Source organism: Hyperolius riggenbachi, chromosome 1 (assembly GCF_040937935.1).
Source record: "Hyperolius riggenbachi isolate aHypRig1 chromosome 1, aHypRig1.pri, whole genome shotgun sequence".
NCBI classification, from domain to species: domain Eukaryota; kingdom Metazoa; phylum Chordata; class Amphibia; order Anura; family Hyperoliidae; genus Hyperolius; species Hyperolius riggenbachi.
The window spans coordinates 202,173,025-202,187,211 of NC_090646.1; the positions used below are offsets into that span (position 1 = coordinate 202,173,025).

Here is a 14,187-nt window from a genome sequence, read left to right on the forward strand (position 1 = left end):
ACTTTCCTACTAGTTTTGGGTCACCCCGAGATGCTTGGGTATTTTCAAGCCCTATCCAAGCCCTATCCCATAGAGCCATATCAATCCCTGCCATGCACTGAGGAGGACCAACAGTCTGAAACAGGCTGTCTGCATGTTGGCTTGATGTGGCTCTGTAAAAAAATCTAAAGCTATAGGCTTGCTATACACCAGTTGTTCTGGATGTAAGCCTGGCTTCAGGGGCATAAAGAGATCATTTGCATATTCAGCAGTGGTGCATTATGGGTAACCACAGTTACACACTTACATCTGAATTATCACAAAATATCTTCTGTTTAAAGAAGGCTAAGCACACTAAACATTTTTTTTCTAGTAGGAGGGCTTTTCAGTCTCTTTTAGTCCCCTATACTTTCCTAATGGTTTTGGATCACCGCAAGCTGCTTGGCTACTCTGTTGCCCCAAAGTAAGTCATCACTTAATGTAAACATGTCACAAACTGATATTGGTATTGATCTGAATATCTAGTATGAAACAAATTATGCAGTGAAGTGGCGTCATCTGAAGTAAGGGTAATATGGACACTGCCATATGTTTGGCTGTAATTGTTTAGCTACCAAGTAATGGACCCCAGTATTAATCAGTATATGATAGAATTACACGATACCAAATTTCACAACCTACTTTCCATGACAGCCACCCTATGTGAGAGGTGTTAGTGGGGGAAAGGCTGGGGCAGTTAATGACTAGCAATATACAAAGTTAATATGTAGGCACTCATTACTACTACAGTACTACTAATCATGAGCTCATTCAGCAGTTCCCTAGGGCACTGGGCCTAAGTCTGATTCCACCTTTGCCCCCGCTTGGCTGGGTGTTATGCTGCAAAGTTTGCAAACCCTTTGTTTACTCATGCATATACAAGAACTTGCTGCATATGCCAATAATATCTCTAGATGATTTAGGGAAATGGCCACCCCTTAGTTCAGATAGCAATAATCTCCTAACCAAAAAGAGAAAAAGGATTTGAAGACTTAGGTTTTGTTACAAAAAGTATAAAATGTAATGTAGCTTTCTAAGTCAACTTGTCAAACAGGTAAGCCAACAACAATAGCATCAATATCAAAAATATATATCATGCAAATATTAATGTGCAATGTGCAGCCTAATGCACATTTTGTTACACTATGATAGCTGCTTCTTCAGTGGCAGAGAATTGCAGGTAATCATTCATGATGATATGGGTTAAAAGCAGTATCCATTGTCATGAATCATATCTGCATATTTATGCTCAAGGTATCTATTTCAATATATAATTGTCCAAATGGATTGGTAATAGTAACCAGCATATATGTATATAGATAGAATACAGTGACCTGTCCATAAAATAAATAAACAGAATATATAAGGTAAAGTACTTATCTGTGAAGTAAGATATGGAACCAGATAAAAACCTAGATGGCCATATGGATGGAGCTGAAAGTTCAAATAGTCATTACTTTTATTTGCTTCGCAGCTCAACAAAGCAGATTTTTTTTTATCAGACTGTGGTGGAGAATCCAACCTTGTATTGAAAAAAATTATATATATATATATATACTAGCTGGTGGCCCGGCATTGCCCAAGTATGTATTTGGCCGGTGTTGGCTCCGCCCACTTTTCCTAACCCTAACACACAATTACTCAATTACTTAATGACCAAGTTTGTGAGCTTTGCGGTCTTTGGCATCAATAATTTGCATTGAAATAAAATAAATCTGATTAGCTGTGGCTCCACCCTCTTTTCTGAATTTGAACCCCAATCACCCAATGGCCAACTGTACCAAGTACAGGTGATTAACAGTGCAAGAGGCTTGTACCATTATCAGTGCTAGAATGGCAGCAATTTAATATTCCCCTCAAAAATCAATAGGTGGATTTTGATTAGCTTTTGTAGACTCCACCCACTTTTCTGAATATTAATCCCAGTCACCCAGTGACCAACTGTGCAAAGTTTGAGAGCCCTACCATTAACAGTGGAAGAATGGCTGCAGTTTACATTTTCCCAGTGAAATTTGTATTTCTCTCCAGCCACTGATGACCCGGCATTGCTCGGGTATGTATTTGACTGGTGTTGGCTGTGCCACTTTTTATTAACCCTAACAAACAATTACTCAATGACCAAGATTGTGAGCTTTGCGGTCGTTGGCATCAATAATTTGCACCAGGTTTGAGGCTTGTGCCATTAACAGTGGAAGAATGGCAGCAATGTAAATATTCCCCTTGAAAATCAATAGGTGAATTTTGATTTGCTTTTATAGGCTCCACTCACTTTTCTGAATATTTATCCTAGTCCCCCAGCGACCAACTGTGCAAAGTTTGAGAACCTTACCATTAATAGTGTAAGAAAAACTGCTGTTTACATTTTCCCAGTGAAATTTGTATTTGTCTCCGCCCACTTTTTGGTTATGGGAATAAAAAGTATCCTATATGTTATTCCAGGTAATGTACTATGTGTGTGCCAAATTTCATTCAAATTCCGTTCAGCCATTTTTGCATGATCGAGTAACAAACATCCAAAAATTCAAACATCCAAACATAGTATGATATATATATATACTAGCTGGTCGCCCGGCGTTGCCCGGGTATGTAATTGGCTAGTGTTAGCTCTGCCCACTTTTTCTAATCCTAACACACAATTACTCAAGGATGACCTATTTTGTGAGCTTTGCAGTCTTTGGCATCAATAATTGGCATTGAAATGAAATAAATCTAATTGGCTGTGGCTCCACTCCTTTGAAAATCAGTAGGTGAATTTTGATTAGCTTTTGTAGGCTCCACCCACTTTTCTGAATATTAATCCCAGTCACCCAGTGACCAACTGTGCAAAGTTTATCAGTTTAAGATCCCTGCCATTGACAGTGTAAGAAAAACAAACTTTGCTGTCTTAAAACAGAAAGAGTTTGCGATAATTCAGGTTGGAGTGAGCTTAAAATGTTGCCCAGTGCATCACTGTTGAATATATGCAAATTAACCATTGTTACCTTTAAAAGCTAAACACACCTCCAGAACTGCTGGAATGCAATGATATGTCATTTTGTTAATTTGTATTTGTATAGAGTCATAATAATCCAACATGCATGCAGACTGTTTTGGATTGTTTGATCCTCATCAGTGCATGACATGGATTAATTTGGCTCTATGCAGTACGGCTTCTAACACCGAGAGGTACAGACTAACCAGCAAGCTCATGGTGACCCAGAACTCATTAGAGTGTGTAAGGGACTACAATAGTCCTAAAAGCCCCCTTACTAAGATGTTAAGAAAAACACATGAAAAGCTAAACACACCTCCAGTGTAACAGTGTAAGAATGGCTGCAGTTTACATTTTCCAGTGAAATTTGTATTTGTCTCCACCCCCTTTTTGGTTATGGGAATAAAAAGTATCCTATACTTTATTCCAGGTAATGTACTATGTGTGTGCCAAATTTCAGTTTACATTCTAGCAGTGAAATTTGTATTTTTCTCCACCCACTGATGTCCTAATGTTTCCTAGGTATGTATTTGGCTGCTGTTGGCTGTGGCCACTTTTTCTAACCCTAACACACAATTGTCAATAGTCAATGACCAAGTTTATGAGATTTGTGGTCTTTGGCATGAATAATTTTCATTGAAATTAAACACATCTGATTCGCTGTTTGTGGCCCAACCCCTTTTCTAAATATTTAACCCCAGTCACCCAATGATCAACTGTACCAGGTTTGAGGCTTGTGCCATTAACAGTGTAAAAATGGCAGCAATTAAATATTTGCCTTGAAAATCAATAGGTGAATTGTGATTGTTTTTTGTAGGCTCCACCCACTTTTCTGAATATTAATCCCAGTCACCCAGTGACCAACTGTGCAAAGTTTTAGAACCCTACAATTAATAGTGTAAGAATGGCTGCAGTTTACATTTTCCCAGTGACATTTGTGTTTGTCTCCACCCACTGATGACTTGGCATTGGCCGGTTATGTATTTGGCTGGTGTTGGCTGCGCCTAGTGTTGGGTGAACAGTGTTCGCCACTGTTCGGGTTCTGCAGAACATCACCCTGTTCGGGTGATTCGGCCACATGGCTGAACTAAGAGCGCATGGCCGAACGTTCCCCGAACGTTCGGCTAGCACTGTGATTGGCCGAACGGGTCACGTGGTTCGGACCCGAACGCGCTCTGATTGGCCGAACTGTCACGTGGTTCGGGTAAATAAATACCCGAACCACGTCATATTTCCGCCATTTGTCTGTGGGTTTAGCTTTGGGTAGGCAGGCAGGGTAGTTCGCGCTCCAGCCACGCTAGCCAGGGTCCCCCCAGTCATTGTGTCGCTGCTGGGAATAGTAGTACACCGCTCGCTCAGCATTCTGTTTACTGCCACTCTGTGTACCTCGCTCAGCCACACTATATAGCATTCTGTTTACTGTTCTGTGTCTGCTGGGAATAGTAGTACACCGCTCGCTCAGCCACACTATATAGCATTGTGTTTACTGCCACTCTGTGTACCTCGCTCAGCCACACTGTATAGCATTCTGTTTACTGCCACTCTGTGTCTGCTGGGAATAGTAGTACACCGCTCACCCGCCACTGTATAGCATTGTGCTCTGTGTCGCTGCTGGGAATAGTGGTACACCGCTCACCCGCCACTGTATAGCATTGTGCTCTGTGTCGCTGCTGGGAATAGTGGTACACCGCTCACCCGCCACTGTATAGCATTGTGCTCTGTGTCGCTGCTGGGAATAGTGGTACACCGCTCACCCGCCACTGTATAGCATTGTGCTCTGTGTCGCTGCTGGGAATAGTGGTACACCGCTCACCCGCCACTGTATAGCATTGTGCTCTGTGTCGCTGCTGGGAATAGTGGTACACCGCTCACCCGCCACTGTATAGCATTGTGCTCTGTGTCGCTGCTGGGAATAGTGGTACACCGCTCAGCCACACTATATAGCATTCTGTTTACTGTTCTGTGTCTGCTGGGAATAGTAGTACACCGCTCGCTCAGCCACACTATATAGCATTCTGTTTACTGCCACTCTGTGTACCTCGCTCAGCCACACTATATAGCATTCTGTTTACTGCCACTCTGTTTCTTCTGGGAATAGTAGTACACCGCTCACCCGCCACTGTATAGCATTGTGCTCTGTGTCGCTGCTGGGAATAGTGGTATACCGCTCACCCGCCACTGTATAGCATTGTGCTCTGTGTCGCTGCTGGGAATAGTGGTACACCGCTCACCCGCCACTGTATAGCATTGTGCTCTGTGTCGCTGCTGGGAATAGTGGTACACCGCTCACCCGCCACTGTATAGCATTGTGCTGTGTGTCGCTGCTGGGAATAGTGGTACACCGCTCAGCCACACTATATAGCATTCTGTTTACTGTTCTGTGTCTGCTGGGAATAGTAGTACACCGCTCGCTCAGCCACACTATATAGCATTCTGCTTACTGCCACTCTGTGTACCTCGCTCAGCCACACTATATAGCATTCTGTTTACTGTTCTGTGTCTGCTGGGAATAGTAGTACACCGCTCGCTCAGCCACACTATATAGCATTGTGTTTACTGCCACTCTGTGTACCTCGCTCAGCCACACTATATAGCATTCTGTTTACTTCCACTCTGTGTCTGCTGGGAATAGTAGTACACCGCTCACCCGCCACTGTATAGCATTGTGCTCTGTGTCGCTGCTGGGAATAGTGGTACACCGCTCACCCGCCACTGTATAGCACTGTGCTCTGTGTCGCTGCTGGGAATAGTGGTACACCGCTCACCCGCCACTGTATAGCATTGTGCTCTGTGTCGCTGCTGGGAATAGTGGTACTGTATAGCATTTCTGTACTGCCACTGTACTGCTGCCAGTCAGCGTGTACTGTAAGGATAAGTGAAATGAGGAAGAAATCCGGTGAAAGAGGGAGGGGCAAGGGAAGAGGTGTTTCCCCTGATGGTTCACGTACAGGCCACAGGGGAGCACCCAAGAAAACCCACTCAATACCGCCCATGTTGTCCAGGACAACAACCCTCACAAATCCAAAAGAACAGGACCAGATAATTACTTGGATGACCTCTCAAGCGTCCAGCAGTGGGTTAAGCAGCACCAGCACATCACGCACGAGGTCCGAGTCCTCAGCCAGTTACAAGGAGCCAGTGGGCACAAAGCTGACACAACCGGCAGCGACACCACGCACACAACTGCCAGATAACCAGTCCGATGAATTACCTCAGGACACAATGGGGTATTCGCAGGAGCTATTCCCAGCCCAACAAACTTCCACCTTTCAAAGGTCAATGGAGGAACAGCCAGAAATGTTGTGCCTGGATTCACAACCATTAACTGTGGGAAATGCACCGCACACTGAAATACAAGGCGAGTCCGAGGAGGACTCGGAAACCCAAATCCCAGAGCAAGTTGGGCAGGAGGGGTTGCAATTGCAGGAGGTCGGCCGACAAGATCTGGAAGAAGACGTTGGAGTGAGCTGCGCAGAGGTTGTTCTGGGGAGCTCTACTCCACAGCGGCGGCCCCCCACAATGACATATGACGAGTTTCAGGAGATGGAAGAGGAGGGTATGGACAATGTGGACAGAGACCCAGATTTTGTTTGTGAACGAGAACATCGCCGTCGTAGCAGCAGCACAGATGAGTCTGTTGAAGAACCCACTGCTGCACGAGTTCGCCTTGTGCCACAAGGTAGGCGGCGCGCAATTTCAGGCACCACAAGCGTGGAAGTTCAAGTGAGAGGCAAAAGAGGAGCAAACAGAAATCGCCAGCAAGGCAGGTGCTCCAAAGTCTGGGCTTTCTTTGAAGACTGCACTGAGGATGTTGACATGGCGATTTGCAAGGTGTGCAAGACCCGCCTGAGCAGGGGGAAAAGTATTAACAACCTCTCCACCACCAGCATGAGCCTCCACATGCTATCCAAACATCCCACTCTGTGGGCAAACGCGGCAGGACAGGGTACCAGCAACACTGCCTCCCTTGGGTTCACCAGACTCACCACCAGACCCGCCTCAGCAGCAGCAGTAGCCCAGCCATTGCGTGGTTCACAACATTCACAAACATCAGACGACGCTGACTCTGTCACTTTCCGGAGTAGTGCTCTTGAGGTCTCCCAGTGTTCATCAAACACAACAACCAACAGCCCTTCCGTGTGCAGCGCTACGGTTCAGTTGTCTGTGTCGGAGATGTTTGAGCGCAAGAGGAAATTGCCAGCAAATGACCCCCGGGCCGTGGCAGTAACAGCCAGCCTAGCCAAGCTTCTGGCCTGCGAAATGCTGCCATATCGAGTGGTGGAGACAAACAGCTTCAAGGGCATAATGTCAGTGGCCATCCCACGTTACGTGGTTCCCAGCCGCTACCACTTTGCGCGCTCTGCAGTGCCTGAGTTGCATGAGCACGTGGTCAGCAAAATAACCCGAAGCTTGAAGAATGCCGTTGCCTGCAAGGTTCACTTTACCACTGACACCTGGACGAGTGCGTTCGGCCAGGGTCGATACATCTCCCTTACCGCGCACTGGGTGAACCTTGTGGAGCCTGGCAGCGATTCCTCACCTGCTACGACGCGGGTGTTGCCCACGCCGCAAACAGCTGCACCGCCGTCCCTCCCACTGGATAACAACAGCAGCACCTACCTCTCTGACTCCTTCTCCTCCAACGCATCTCAAAGCTGTACCTCATCCGGAAACGCTAACCCAGCAGCAGTAGGATCGTGGAAGCAGTGCAGCACAGCTGTTGGCATGCGTCAGCAAGCGTTGCTGAAGCTGATCTGCCTTGGGGATAAGCAGCACACAGGGGAGGAAATTTGGAAGGGAATAAAGGAACAGACGGATTTGTGGCTGGCACCGCTGGACCTGAAACCGGGCATGGTTGTGTGTGATAATGGGAGTAATCTCATTCGCGCTTTAAGGTTGGCTAAGCTGACACACATCCCTTGCCTTGCGCACGTGATGAACCTAGTAGTTCAGCGGTTCCTGAGGACATACCCAGGCGTGGCCGATCTTCTGTTGAAGGTGCGTCGAGTGGCCAAACATTGTAGAAATTCCAGTACTGCTTCGGGGGCACTCGCCAAGATGCAGGAGCGCTTCAATCTCCCCCACCATCGCTTGCTGTGTGATGTCCCTACGCGCTGGAATTCTACGCTGCACATGCTAGCCCGCTTTTGTGAGCAGAAGAGTGCAGTGGTCCAGTACATGACGGCGCAGTACCGAGGCGCATCCGGACAGCTGCCAAGCTTCTGTGGATCCGACTGGGCCAACATGTTGGACCTCTGCCAAGTCCTCCAAAATTTTGAGCAATCCACGTTGCTTGTGAGCAGTGACAACTCTTCAGTCAGCATTACCATACCACTGCTGTGTTTACTGAAGAGGTCAATGTTGAAAATCAAGGAAACAGCTGTCATGATGCAACTGGGGGAATCTGAAGGAGAAAACGATCAGCGTGATGGTACCAACATCAGGCCATCCGCCTCAGGGAATGCTGGCCCCAGCAGCTATGACGAAGAAGAGGAGGAGGAACAGCTGGAGTTGGAGCAGGAATTTCATGCCACCACTGACGAGGGCCAGAGCGGTGCAGTTGTACGCCGACAGACTGACTTCCGCAAACCCAGGACGACCAGGAGGGCAGCAAACAACGCAAGCCGCAGCTAGTGCCCAAAAGGGAATGGTATCGGCAGTGTCCTTGGAGTGGGAACATTTTCTGACACCCATGCAGCAGCAGCCCACTGAACAGCAAGCGTGCAGATCCACCTCCAACACCGATCGCCTGGAGAAGATGGTCAAGGACTACATGTCAGATGACGTAGCTGTGTCGAACAATCCATCTGCACCCTTCAACTATTGGGTATCGAAGCTAGACACCTGGCACGAACTGGCAATGTACGCAATAGAGGTGCTGGCTTGCCCGGCAGCCAGCGTTATGTCGGAACGCTGTTTCAGTGCTGCCGGAGGCATCGTCACAGATCGGCGTATCCGCCTCTCCACAGAAAATGCAGACCGTCTGACTCAAATTAAAATGAATCAATCCTGGATTGGAAATGACTATGCAACACTCCAGGACCCCAACCAAGTAACATGACCAATGAACATCTGGGATGGTGTAGCGTTTCCGGTCCCTGTTTATTGAACCTCTCATCTGTATTACATTTATGACTGCATGGCGGCAAAAAGTATTGCTGCTATATCCGCACGCTTTTTGTCCTCATGCAAGGCCTGGGTTGTTGTGTCTCAAAAAGCATGGCCTTCTCCTCCTGCGCCTCCTCCTGTTCCATCACGTCTGCTGCTGCTGGGTTAGCGTTGCCGCGTGGTCCCTGTTTATTGAACCACTTATCTTTATTACATTTATGACTGCATGGCGGTACAAAGCATGCTATCCGCACGCTTCTTGTCCTCATGCAAGGCCTGGGTTGTTGTGTCTCACAAAGCGTGGCCTTCTCCTCCTGCGCCTCCTCCTGTTCCATCACGTCTGCTGCTGCTAGGTTAGCGTTGCCGCATGGTCCCTGTTTATTGAACCACTTATCTTTATTACATTTATGACTGCATGGCGGTACAAAGCATGCTATCCGCACTCTTCTTGTCCTCATGCAAGGCCTGGGTTGTTGTGTCTCACAAAGCGTGGCCTTCTCCTCCTGCGCCTCCTCCTGTTCCATCACGTCTGCTGCTGCTGGGTTAGCGTTGCCGCGTGGTCCCTGTTTATTGAACCACTTATCTTTATTACATTTATGACTGCATGGCGGTACAAAGCATGCTATCCGCACGCTTCTTGTCCTCATGCAAGGCCTGGGTTGTTGTGTCTCACAAAGCGTGGCCTTCTCCTCCTGCGCCTCCTCCTGTTCCATCACGTCTGCTGCTGCTGGGTTAGCATTGCCGCGTGGTCCCTGTTTATTGAACCACTTATCTTTATTACATTTATGACTGCATGGCGGTACAAAGCATGCTATCCGCACGCTTCTTGTCCTCATGCAAGGCCTGGGTTGTTGTGTCTCACAAAGCGTGGCCTTCTCCTCCTGCGCCTCCTCCTGTTCCATCACGTCTGCTGCTGCTGGGTTAGCGTTGCCGCGTGGTCCCTGTTTGTTGAACCACTTATCTTTATTACATTTATGACTGCATGGCGGTACAAAGCATGCTATCCGCACGCTTCTTGTCCTCATGCAAGGCCTGGGTTGTTGTGTCTCAAAGCGTGGCCTTCTCCTCCTGCGCCTCCTCCTGTTCCATCACGTGTGCTGCTGCTTGTGCTGGGTTAGCGTTACCGGTCCCTTTTCGTGGAACCTCTTCTCTGTATTACATTTATGACTGCATGGCGAAAAAAAGCATGTTACCTGTGCAAAGAAACATGACATTTTCCACATTTAAAGGACAGTTTTTCCTTTGAAACTTTACAATCAATTTTCTCAAAAACTATAAGCTCTTTTTCAAATATTTTTTTTCCTCTTGTACCCACTCCCAAGGTGCACATACCCTGCTAATTTGGGGTATGTAGCATGTAAGGAAGCTTTACAAAGCACGAAAGTTCGGGTCCCCATTGACTTCCATTATGTTCGGAGTTCGGCGCGAACACCCGAACATCGCGGCGATGTTCGGCGAACGTTCGCGAACCCGAACATCTAGGTGTTCGCCCAACACTAGCTGCGCCCACTTTTCCTAACCCTAACTCTAACACACAATTACTCAATGACTAAGTTTGTGAGCTTTGCGGTCTTTGGCATCAATAACCTGCATTAAATGAAACAAACTCAGATTAGCTGTTTGGGGCTCCACCCCCTTATATAAATTTAAACCCCAGTCACGCAATGATCAACCGTACCAGGTTTGAGTCTTGTGCCATTAACAGTGCAAGAATGGCAGCAATGAAATATTCCCCTGAAAAATCAATAGGTAATTTTTGATTGTTTTTTTGTAGGCTCCACCCACTTTTATGAATATTAATCCCAGTCACCCAGTAACCAACTGTGCAAAGTTTGAGAACCCTACCATTAACAGTGTAAGAATGGCTGCTGTTTACATTTTCCCAGTAAAATTCGTATTTGTCTCCGCCCACTTATGACCCTGCGTTGCCTGCTTATGTATTTGGCTGGTGTTGGCTGTGCCCACTTTCCTAACCCTAACACACAATTAATCAATTACTCAATTACCAAGTTTGTGAGCTTTGCGGTGTTTGGCAACAATAATTTGCATTGGAATGAAACAAATCTGATTGTACATTTGTGGCTCCACCCCCTTTCTGAAATTGAACCCCAGTCACCCAATGATCAACTATACCAGGTTTGAGGCTTGTGCCATTAACAGTGCAAGAATGGCAAGTTTGAGGCTTGTGCCATTAACAGTGCAAGAATGGCAGAAATATTCCCCTTGAAAATCGACCAACTGTGCAAAGTTTGAGAACCCTACCATTAACAGTGTAAGAAAAACAAAAGTTTGCTTTCTTAACACAGAAAGAATTTGCGATAATTCAGGTTGGAGTGAGCTTGAGATGTCTTCCTGTGCATCACTGCTGAATATATGCAAATTAACCATTGTTACCCTTAGAAGCTAAACACACTTCCAGAACTGCTGGAATGCAATGATGTGTCAGCTTGTTAATTTGTACAGAGCCATAATAATCCAACATGCATACAGACTGATTTGGATTGTTTGATCCTCCTCAGTAGAGTTGGGCCGAACCTCCGATTTTAGGTTCGCGAACCGGGTTCGCGAACTTTCGCGGAAGGTTCGGTTCGCGTTAAAGTTCGCGAACCGCAATAGACTTCAATGGGGATGCGAACTTTGAAAAAAAAAAAATTATGCTGGCCACAAAAGTGATGGAAAAGATGTTTCAAGGGGTCTAACACCTGGAGGGGGGCATGGCGGAGTGGGATAGATGCCAAAAGTCCCCGGGAAAAATCTGGATTTGACGCAAAGCAGCGTTTTAAGGGCAGAAATCACATTGAATGCTAAATGACAGGCCTAAAGTGCTTTAAAACATCTTGCATGTGTATACATCAATCAGGTAGTGTAATTAAGGTACTGCTTCACACTGACACACCAAACTGTTCACTGAACAGAACAGGTATGCAGTGGCGGGTTCACTGAACAGGTATGCAGTGGCAGGATCAATGAACAGGTATGCAGTGGCAGGATCACTGAACAGGTACGCAGTGGCAGGATCACTGAACAGGTATGCAGTGGCAGGATCAATGAACAGGTATGCACTGGCAGGATCACTGAACAGGTATGCAGTGGCAGGATCAATGAACAGGTATGCAGTGGCAGGATCAATGAACAGGTATGCACTGGCAGGATCACTGAACAGGTATGCAGTGGCAGGATCAATGAACAGGTATGCACTGGCAGGATCACTGAACAGGTATGCAGTGGCAGGATCAATGAACAGGTATGCACTGGCAGGATCACTGAACAGGTATGCAGTGGCAGGATCAATGAACAGGTATGCACTGGCAGGATCACTGAACAGGTATGCAGTGGCAGGATCAATGAACAGGTATGCAGTGGCAGGATCACAGTACAGGTATGCAGTGGGCTGAGGGCTCACTGAACAGAACAGGTATGCAGCCAGGAAGAAGTTAAGCCTAACTAATCTTTCCCTATGAGAGACTGCAGCAGCTCGCCCTACTCTCACTAATGCAGGCACACGAGTGGCCATAACGGCCGCCGCTGCCTGCCTTATATAAGGGGGGGTGGGGCTCCAGGGGCTAGTGTAGCCTAATTGGCTACACTGGGCCTGCTGACTGTGATGTAGAGGGTCAAAGTTGACCCTCAGGTGCATTATGGGGCGAACCGATTTTTTGCGAACTTTTGCCGCAAAACGTTCGCGTGCGACACCCGCACGCGAACCACCTAAGTTCGCGCGAACCACGTTCGCCGGCGAACCGTTCGGCCCAACTCTACTCCTCAGTGCATGGAATAGATTAATTTGGCTCTATGCAGTAGGGCTTCTAACACCGAGAGGTACAGACTAACCAGCAAGCTCATGGTGACCCAGAACTCATTAGAGTGTGTAAGGGACTACAATAGTCCTAAAAGCCCCCTTACTAAGATGTTAAGAAAAACAAAAGTTTGCTTTCTTAAAACAGAAAAAAATTGCGATAATTCAGGTTGGAGTGAGCTTGAAATGTCTCCCAGGGCATTACTGCTGAATATATGCAAATTAACCATTCTACCCTTAGAAGCTAAACACACCTCCAGTGTAACAGTGTAAGAAAGTCTGCAGTTTACATTTTCCATGAAATTTGTATTTGTCTCTTTTTGGTTATGGGGATAAAAAGTATCCTATACTTTATTCCAGGTAATGTACTATGTGTGTGCCAAATTTCATTCAAATCCGTTCAGCCGTTTTTGCGTGATCGAGTAACAAACATCCAAACATCCAAACATCCGAACTTTCCCATTTAGTATATTAGTAGGATATATATATATTGCTACATGACACCAATGTTCTATTTACCATAGGTAGCACACATACAATTAATTATCTCATAATTGTATTTTCATTCCAGGTTTGCTTTACTTTTTAGAGAGCAGTGACTGCTCAATTTCTGAAGAAGGTTTTGGTTCTGCCACAGCAAGCTTCTCTATCTCAGCCAATCAGGTAGCAGAAAAATATATACCGGTATGTTTATTGTTGCTGTCATCTTGATAGGTGAGAATTGAACCAATCAAAATTAAATGTCATTTACCATAAAGAAGTGTGCAGTGGAATTGACACAATGAAATAAGGTTTCTTGCTGCCTATGTATGCAATAAAAATGTCTGGGCAGTGGGGAAAGTTGAAGCAAAAGTAGCAAGTTGTAGCAAACTATTAGCAAGCCTATTCATCTCTGCCAAGCAACGGACATTCATGACTAGACAGCTTGTTTGTCCTCACATTCACAGCAGGATGATGAATTTGGCAATGTGAGCCAGGGTACCGCTCTGTCTCTCTACTTCTCATTAAAAAAGCTTTCCATTTATCTTCATCTTAAAGAACAGATCATGAGAGCCCTATGGAGGCTGCTATTGCCGGCTTTCAGCTGAAGGCTCTCTCTCTCTCTCTGGCTCTTCCTTGATTATTCTCTTGGAACTGGTGTGCAGATTAGGTGTTTCGGCAATCATATGTGGACTTGTTCTAGGTGAAAAAAATTCAAATTTAAAGCAGTGGTTCTGGGCCCAGTATGTACTTGGTTAAGTTCAACTATCCAAACTTTAAAAAAAAAAAACAGAAAGTTATTTATTGATGGTCA

The 14,187-nt window shown here is 46.2% G+C and overlaps 1 long non-coding RNA gene across 11 annotated transcripts in view; it reads left to right on the forward strand.

Annotated features, from left to right (window-relative positions):
* LOC137546984 (uncharacterized) overlaps positions 1-14,187 on the forward strand; it is a 178,580-nt gene that overhangs the window by 33,652 nt on the left and 130,741 nt on the right. For 9 of the 11 annotated variants that reach the window (XR_011026420.1, XR_011026427.1, XR_011026432.1 and 6 more), the window contains exon 3: positions 13,465-13,577. This is a non-coding gene — a long non-coding RNA (uncharacterized lncRNA). The remainder of the gene's footprint in view (positions 1-13,464; positions 13,578-14,187) is intronic. The other 2 variants (XR_011026425.1, XR_011026434.1) reach the window with 1 other exon arrangement.